General features: G+C 35.5%; 1 non-coding gene and 1 pseudogene across 1 annotated transcript; one reads left to right on the forward strand and one right to left on the reverse strand.

The window, feature by feature from the left end:
- Positions 1-874: 874 nt before the first annotated feature.
- Positions 875-947, reverse strand: TRNAK-CUU (transfer RNA lysine (anticodon CUU)). Its single transcript has one exon. It is a non-coding gene; the product is annotated as a tRNA-Lys (tRNA).
- A 91-nt stretch (positions 948-1,038) lies between these two features.
- Positions 1,039-9,005, forward strand: LOC140858432 (golgin-84-like; annotated as a pseudogene).
- The last annotated feature ends 375 nt before the right edge of the window (positions 9,006-9,380 follow it).

Consider the following 9,380-nt stretch of genomic DNA (forward strand, 5'->3'; position numbering starts at 1 on the left):
CATGGCCAAGACTTTTGAAGGAAGTATACATAGAAAGAATATAAAAACAAATCTCAAAAGGCATTAAAAAAAGAAAACAGAAATAATGCAAAACAAAATCAAAAAATAAAAAATATAGCCAAAATAACTAATGCCCACAAAAAAAGAAAAGAGAAAATAATCTAAAAATAAAAGATATAACCAAAATAAACATACATAGAAAAGAAAAAATAGGCTAAAAATATTAAAAAAAGAAAAAAAGAGAGAAAAATTATCAAGAAAACAACCCAAATATGAAAAATGTAGCGAAAATAAAATAGATATAGCTAATTAAATTAAAAATATAGCCAAATAAATAATGCCCACAAAAAAAAAAAGAAAAGAGAAAATAATCTGAAAAAAAAAGATATAGTCGAGATAAACATACATAGAAAAAAAAAAGAGGCTAAAAGATAAAAGAAAGAAAGAAAGAAATAGAAAAAATTATTAGAAGAAAACAATCAAAAAATGAAAAATATAGCGGATCTAAAATAGATGTAGCTAATTGAATTAAAAAATACTTACAAAAGAAAAATAGGCTAAAAAAAAAAGAAAGCAAGAAAGAGAGAAAAATTATCAGAAAAGAAAATAATCTAAAAATAAAAAATATAGCAGAAATAAAATAGATGTAGCTAATTAAATTAAAAATATAGTCAAATAATTAATGCCTACAAAAAAAAGAAAAGAGAAATAATCTCACAATAAAAAATATAGCCGAAATAAACATACATAAGAAAAAAAATAGGCTAAAAAGACAAAAGGAAGAAAGAAAGTAAGAGAGGAAAATTATAAGATAAGAAAACAACCCAAAAATAAAAAATGTAGCGAATATAAAATAGATATTAGAAAACACTCGCGCCCACCGTGGGGCTCGAACCCACGACCACAAGGTTAAGAGCCTTGCGCTCTACCGGCTGAGCTAGACGGGCTCTCGTGAACATCTGTTGTTTTTTAAGAGTTAAATATAATTTCCTCCGACGGACGACCCATCCCAAGGAAGCTCGACGCGACAATCCAGCAACCACCACCTCCCGGCTACCGGCGCCGCTCGCCTCCGATCTCCGTCCCACCGCTTACTGGTCTTTTTAAGTACCGCGAGGTTCCTTCTCTCCTTTATAGCCCTCCGGCTCCTCGTATCCGACTTCTTCCCCCGCCCTCCGCCATGGCTTCTTGGCTCAAGGTTGCCGAAGGTACGCCGATCCCGTCCCTCCCCACTCCCTGTCCCATCTTTCATTCGATTCATTCCCTTCCATCACGACGGCCTTCGCGATCCCCTTCCGATCCGAAGTTTTATATCAGTTTCGTTTGCATGACAAATTGAATCCCTTTTTTTTAAGTTCTTCTTGAAACGATGGAAAAAGTATCCAGAAGCTCGATTCTTTGATCCGAGATAAAATACAGAATTTCGGTCCAGTTTGATGGAATTTAGGGTTTTTGTTTTGTCGAACGAATAGATCTTGTTAACAAACATCGTGAAGTTTTTAAGATTTAGTCATGTAGTTGTGGGCATGTGGAATGCTTGATGCTCTAAACATTTCTGCAGACAAATACGGGCTTGATGCCAATAGTTTTGATTGGTTCCAATGTCTGAGCCGAGAGTTTTAAGATTTAACCCATTAATCCATATATAGAATGCATGAGTTGTTTGTTTGTGTACAATAACTGATGAGATTTTTTTGAAAATTGCTTTAATTTTTTGCTGGGCCCTTGATCTAAGGGAAGTGATCGCTGAACTGAGGTTTACCTTCGTCCAAGATCTAAAATATTATTACAAGATTGAATTGTGTGTTGTGGCTTGGAAGACTGACCTATAATATTACAAGAATGGGACAGGTCGAACAGAAAAAATATCAGGGAGTGAATTTGAAATTAGTGGTGGCGATGGGTTAATTTGTAGCCCACATTTCCTGCCCGTAATTGTCATTCATGGATGATAACTCGCTGGATGAACCTAGTGGTGGCTTATATTCTGGCATAAGAGTATGACATGATAAACTCCATAAACATATAAAGTCAGAATGTTAGGATTTCTATGAAGTCAAATGGGGGACAATGTAAATGAAATAATATGAATGCTGGTTTTAACATCAATAATCAAAATGTAGAGAAGATCCAAAATATTCGGGACAAATCTACAGATACCACATAAGAAGAGTGTTTCTTTTCCTGGTGAAAATAAGAAGAGTGCTTTAAGTCACGATGACTGCACCACATGGCATTGTGTCAATCCGCAGGATATGCCAGTAACTACATTGACTCATTTAGGAGAAATGTGATTGGAACTCAACTTGTTTCCTATTACATAAGTTACAAGACTCTTTTTCTACCCAGATTTTAGCAGATCACTGGGTCTTATCCAAGGATCCAAAATTATGACCAATATAGAAGATGCCTAATCCATGAGCAAGAACCTTACAACAGTAAAAACAAGAAATACTCTGATGACATAGGTAGGTCTTCTGTTTAAGAGTTGAACATGATGACAATGTGTCATGAAATTACACTATCCAACACTAGAAAATTAGATTGTTAAATAAAAAATCCACATTTGTGAAATCATCAATGCCTCCGGACTGGCTCGTAGGTTTGTTCTGTGTTTCAGTTTTGTTCTTGATGATATTGTTTTGCGAAGGTAGTTGACACGTAGTCCACATTTGCAAGCTAACAGTGCACTGAAACTGGATGAAAAGAAAATGAAAACTGCACTACCCAGAAATTCTTTTCATATCTAATGATGCAATGACCTGTTGTGATGCTACAACAAAGACGAGTATAGGGAAATTAGCTCTTAGCAAATATTTTTTATTGCAACTGGGCCAGAAGGTAGTTATTTCAGAGTTACAGGAAAAGAGACAAAGTACTTTGAATTTTGAAAAGCACACGGATTTATCAAAATATGTTAAAACTTCAGAAAATAATGTATAAAGTTTATAAGATTTCAGTTGGTAAATTCATATGATGTATCTATTACCATGACTACTTAGTCAATTAGTGTAGTAGAAACCCATAGACTACCATTTTCATGTATACAATAAATGTCATTGACCAAATTTTAACAAAATTAGAAAAATAGTTAGCTAACATGTAAAGAATTTGAAGGTTGAGGGCTACAGATATTGAGTGATACACCTATCTAGGTTGACTAATAAAATGTAATACTTACATGAATTGAGGGCTTACTTTCATACTTTCTACATTCACAAATATTTAATTGATTTGAAAGATCCTTAAGGCCATGCTATCAATATGTTTTCTTCATTTCACAAATCAAATACGTAAGATGACTCAAAAGATCCTCTAGAAGGTTATGCTAAAATATATTTTGATGTCATTCTTTATCTTGTTAGTCTGCTTTAGATAGGATTTCTTTTTTCACATGCTGTGTACAATATATTTGGTTTACCATGTTCAAAGGCTTGCATCTTAACTAATTTGCAAATTACTCCTATTGTCACAAAGCATTAGGGCATAATGTGAATGTTGTGAATATTACTAAGATAGTTTAATTATTGGAAACAGACCTATTTGAGGTTGTTGACCTGAGAGCAAAACTTGTTGCCGGTGAGTTGTCAGATGAGCAGGCTGCCTCACAAGCCTCAGGTACAGATACTTGCCATCATTTATTGCAACTCCACCAAGCTAGTAATAACTTGCGGTGAAAACTCCCTTTCTGCTTATTTTGGTATACTGTGGAGTTCTAAAGCAACATTCATCACTTATATTTTATTTTTATTTTTCTTTTGCAATCAATTAGCCTCCAATGGTCAAGAAGTTCAAGCTAGGAAGGCAAAAACAAAGAACGTAATTAATTAGCCTACCACCGGTTTCTATCATGCACTTGAAACACTGTTCCTTTGCTTGAGGGAGGAGATGTTGTTGTTTGTCTCAATGATTGTTTATGCATTTTTGACAGGGTCAATTAAAACTCTCCAGCACTGAAACTTATGAAGACATCAGACCTGAGCAAGACCAGAAAAGCAAACAACTATCAGTCCAAAATGAGAAAACTGATAATGTCAGGAGTTCTCCATCTGAACATTCTCCTGATGTTAGTGTTAATGACACTGCAGAAACAAGCACAGAACCACCTTCTGATAACCACAAAGATACAGTAATATCAGATAGTGAAAATGTTAAAGGTAGAAATGGTACAAACAATGTGGTGGAGGTCCCATCTACAGACAATAAAAAAGAAACCATGACTTCCTTACAAATGATGATGTCAACATTGCAAATTCAAAAGATGAACTTGAAAGGCCTTCCAGTCCTCCATCAATGGGCAAAGGGATTGGGATTGGGATTGCCAATGGAGTTCATCCTGCTAAGGCTGAACCAGAAGTCAATATGGTGGATGAAACTGCCTCCTTGACTGTCGACAAAAAGATACCTGAATCTGATGCAGTGGAAAGCCACAGCACCAGCAACACCCAAGAAAATAAGAAAGAGGTTTTTCCCGAGACTTCACCAAACTTGAACAAGCAAACTCAGCATAGACTGATGGCTCGCCAATGAAAGTTCAAGACCAGCTTGATGAGGTGAATTGTCTCATAGTGTAAAGGACATCATACTTAATATTAGATACTGGTTTATCCCTTCTCTTTCTCTGCATGTCACTCTAACCATAAGTTTTATCTGCCTATCTGTTTATTTGTCCACTTACCTTCATCCTTATGTGTTGATTCTTTAAGTTGGCTGGTAGGCCCATGGATTGCTTAAGAGTGCAGTGAAGACTGGTCAGTCACAAGAGGCCAGGTTAGCGAGGGTAAGATTTATCATATATGACCTTGCATTCATGATATTGTTTCACTCAAGATTTGCCATACCGGTGTGTATCGCCTTATATTGGATGCACCATTCCATATTGGCACCAAACTAAGACTCGGTACAAGAGGCGTATCGAGTCTCGGTATGTCGAACAGATCTTTTTAGCAGGCATGCCGACACTGTACCAGCATGGTAGCGGAATGATGTCTGGTACCAAGACAATGAATCTTGGTTTTGTTATTTTAAACAGCTGAGTATTTGTAGATATTGATTAAAAAAACATATTGGCCTGGTGTGCATACATGTCATGCCAATAATATATTATTCATCATATACAAAAGTCCTCTGCATTCAATGACTCATTTGATGTCATGGCTAACAGATGAAAGATTTTGCCGTATGGTTTCTATGTCAAGCTAGATTGCAAAACATGCTGTAACAGTCTGAACTGTAGTCAGCATGACAGTACCACATGATAATTTGCTTGTAACAGAATCCAAGATGGCATGACACATGCTACGCCATGCCAGCACATGTGCCATGATGTGCTGAAAATAAAAAATGGGAAAAAGGATTAAATAACCAGCTTTAATTAAACAAATAAACAATAAATGATGCTCCTGTGCCAGGTGCTAGTACTGGCCCAGCACAGTTCATGCCGGCTGGAATGGACCAACACAAGCTAACACTTGAAACCTTGTTGAGGATCAGGCTGCATCCAATGCCTATTGAAAATGGAGTCCCGTATTTTACAAGGAAATGGTGTTTGCTATTGTTGACATATGAATTTTCTTATCTTAATAATGGGAACATGAATAGTCTCTGGTACTTTTCATGTTAAAGGTGACATCCTGTGGATATTTACGACCGTTGAGAACCAATAGATACATATTTATATTGGGTTCAACAAAATCTGAAAAAGAAAAAGGACAGCCTGTGATCTAGTAATCTGTTACTATGATAGGGAATATTCTCTTATTTGGCCTTAGAGACAAGTTTTACAATGCCTTCCTTTATTCCTCTTCATCTAGTATTTCTCCAGATCTAGTGAATTTTGGAGAGCTGCTGCATGGTAGCAGTAATTTATTGGAATAAACCATCAAGTTAACTGGAATTCTCTTTTTTTCCCCACCTGATGGTAAATCTGGCTCAAAGTAACCATGATATCTCTACCAGACTAGGGTAAATTAGCGGGGTTGGTCTCCAGGTTTCTTTTCTTAATTATGAAAGAAGTAAAATGAATTGAAAATTAGCAGAATTGCTCTTTTGTGAACATCAGGTACTTGCTAAATTACATCCTTAATATATTGTTTATTTCTTCTCAACTACTGCTGGTCTTTTGTGTTTGTGGGACTAATGACTGCTATTTTAGTGGCCATCAGGTCTGTGCTGGACTTTCTTCCCATCTTCAAGAATACAAGACCGAGAATGCACAGCTGGAAGAACTTCTCATTGCAGAGGTTCATTTTGTATTGTATGTTTTTCTAATTCAACTTCTTCTTTTCTTTGCTAATGAGAGATGCTTTGTCATCCAATCATGATCTGCAAGTCTTAACAGAGAGAGCTGAGTAGTTCTTGCGAAGCTCACATAAAACAACTAGAGCAAGACTTATCTGCATCCAAGATGGAAGTGGCGAGAGTTGAATCAAACATGGCTGATGCTTTATCTGCAAAAAACTCTGAAATTGAGGCTCTTACTGTTTCAGTTGGTGATCTGAAGAAGCAAAGTGCTGCTGCAGAAGCAAAGCTTGCATCCTTACAGGTCTCTGTTTTTATATTCATTCTGTAGTTTAGGGTATAGCTGATACTACAGTTGCTGATGCAATGACTTTTCATAAATAGGATTATTAGTGTTGCCATTGAGTCAATCCCACCATCAAATGAAGCTGCTACCTAAAGTATAATTGATGTAGCCACAACTCATCAGATTAATAGATCAAATAGAAACTCAAGATTGGATGAGTAAATCACATGGAACAGGTATTAGGTGAGATCAAGTGAAAAATTGTACAAGCTGGACCACTTCATAGCCACACATTACAGATTCACTTTCTTTCACTGGGAGATGTTAAATTGGCATATTTCCATCATATCATGGAGAGGCCATCTTTGGTTGCTTAAATTTTATTGAAGTCTGCTACTGCCTTTAATTCTGGTGCCCAAATTTTGTACTAAAAGTAGTATACTTATGTTTATTTTTATAGTAATTATTATTTTGATTGGGTTTTGTTTTATTTTTGGTAGGACTGGAGAATTTATGGTTAGATTGGTTAAGTCCTTGTATCATTGACTTGGTTCTTATGAAGTTTCACGTGTGATTATGTATGAGGTTCCATAGGAATCTAATAAATGTTGTGTCTCACCCTACCTCCCCATTGTTCTGTACAGTTTACTTTTTGAGCAATAAATAATAGATTATAATTTCTTTGTTCCTGATGAAATGACCCCACGATTCGTAAATGCAAAATCCTAGGCACAGGTCTTATGTACTTTGGTGGTGCAGCTTGACACTTTTATGTTTTATCCTTTTTCTTGTTTCTCTTGATATTTTCCTTAGATCTCCCATTCTTCTATTTTAACCTTTGAAAAGATTGAACTGTTCGTGCATATTTTCCCTGGGGACATAACTTAAAACCCATTGCTTCTTCCCTTTCTTCCATTGGTTACTTCCTTCTAGTCAAACAAGCTTATTGACAAATATGCAAGCAAACTTGTGATCTCAGTTAATGACCATAAACCCTTTGAAACATAAAGAAACATGTTCTACAGTTCTTAGTTAGAGCCCAGATCTTATATCATCCGGAAGATTCCAACCTCTGCAAGTCAGGTAGTGTACTTCTAGGTTCAAAAGGAAAATTCAGCAGTGATGTCAGTAGCACTTTATTGGCAAAAAACAACCTTTTGCTATATCTTACACTCTACAACAGGATTACTCTGAACCCAAAATATTTTACCTTCACTATATATTGAACCTCTTTATTAAACTTTGCTAATTTAGTTCTACTACTGATTCATGTTTCTTCTGCCAAGAGATGAGGTTTTGCCAACTGGAGTTGCAAGAATGAAGATTATGATCTTAAATCTGCTGGCTAAATTCCATATTCATACCAACTGTGTGTTATTTGTCTCTGATAGATAATAGCATGATATCTAGGTTCAAAAGGAAAATTGAGCAGTGAAGATCAAGGCACTTTATTGGCAACAAATACAACCGTTTGCATTGTGTTACATTCTGCGACAAGTGACATTATTCTGAACCTAAAATGTTTACCTTCATCATATATTTGAATCTATAACTTTGCTAATTTAGTTTTACTATTGGTTCATGTTTCTTCTTCTGCTATGATTGAGGCTTTTGAGGATTAGGATTGCCATCTTAAATCTGCTCATTAATCCATAAAAGCACTAACTGTATGTCATTTGTCTGTGATTGATTAACAGCATGATATTATTTAGCCTTCATCATTTCTGAAAATTCATTGAGTGCTTTCAGGTATAAATGGTTAACACAGTGGATAAAAAGTGAAATCATGTCCAGGGACAAGCATATTTGAGATAATTCGAAAAATTCAGGTTCTTTTGCCAATATAATTCCTGCATATTCTATATGCTTTTGTGACATTCTCAAACTAATGCTGTATCAGGTGACTGATGTTTCATTATGGTGGATTAAGTTTTTCAACAAACAAGCAATAAAAAGGAGATTGGATCGTGTCACCATTTCTTAATTTCGGAAGTTGACTCAATCATTTGTACAATGGATATCTTTTAACATGTCAGACTGGATTCAAGTCTCACATCAATCTTCTCTTTGAAGCAGGCTGACATGGAGACTATTATAAGAAGTCATGAACTAACTGAAACCCGGTTGATCCAGGTATATCTTTTAGACTCTGAACATTTATTGGTCTCAAATTTGAATGGATATCAATGTAAAATGATTTTTTCCAGATATTTGTTTTAGTTATTTTAATGTTATTATCTTCTCACTCATCAGGCTTTACGAGAAGAACTTGCTTCTGCAGAGCGCAGAGCTGAAGAAGAGTGTGCAGCACATGGTGCCACCAAAATGATGTTTCTTTAAAACTGCTCTGATCTCCTTTCATGGTCTTCAATTGTTGCATTTGCTTATGACTATTTTTGATATTAACAGGCAGCAGTAGAAAGAGAGGTAGAATTAGATCACCGAGCTGTTGAAGCATCTAATGCTCTTGCTAGAATCCCAGGTAATTGTTAAGAGGCAAAAACTCATTCAGCACAAGCATGTTTATATGCTAACATCAACAAGGCCCAATATTCTTTTTTACAATAGATGCTCACTCTTTCTTGTTTATTTATACAATATACTATAAACAACCATTTAACTTCTCATGCACAATATCTGAAATTTTAGTGTGTATGTTTTGTATTTCATTTATATGCTATAAGCCTAGCAGCTGATCATGATATGTATTAACATTAGAAGTGAGTTATGCATCATGTTGAAACATGCAAGCCTAAGGTCCTGTTTGGAATTGATGTTGGCATAGAGCTTTGAAGTTTTTGGAAGTAGAGCTTTTGAGAAGTAGAACTTTTGGAAGTAGAGTTTTTACAAAAAG

Source organism: Elaeis guineensis, chromosome 6, assembly GCF_000442705.2.
Source record: "Elaeis guineensis isolate ETL-2024a chromosome 6, EG11, whole genome shotgun sequence".
Lineage (NCBI taxonomy): Eukaryota > Viridiplantae > Streptophyta > Magnoliopsida > Arecales > Arecaceae > Elaeis > Elaeis guineensis.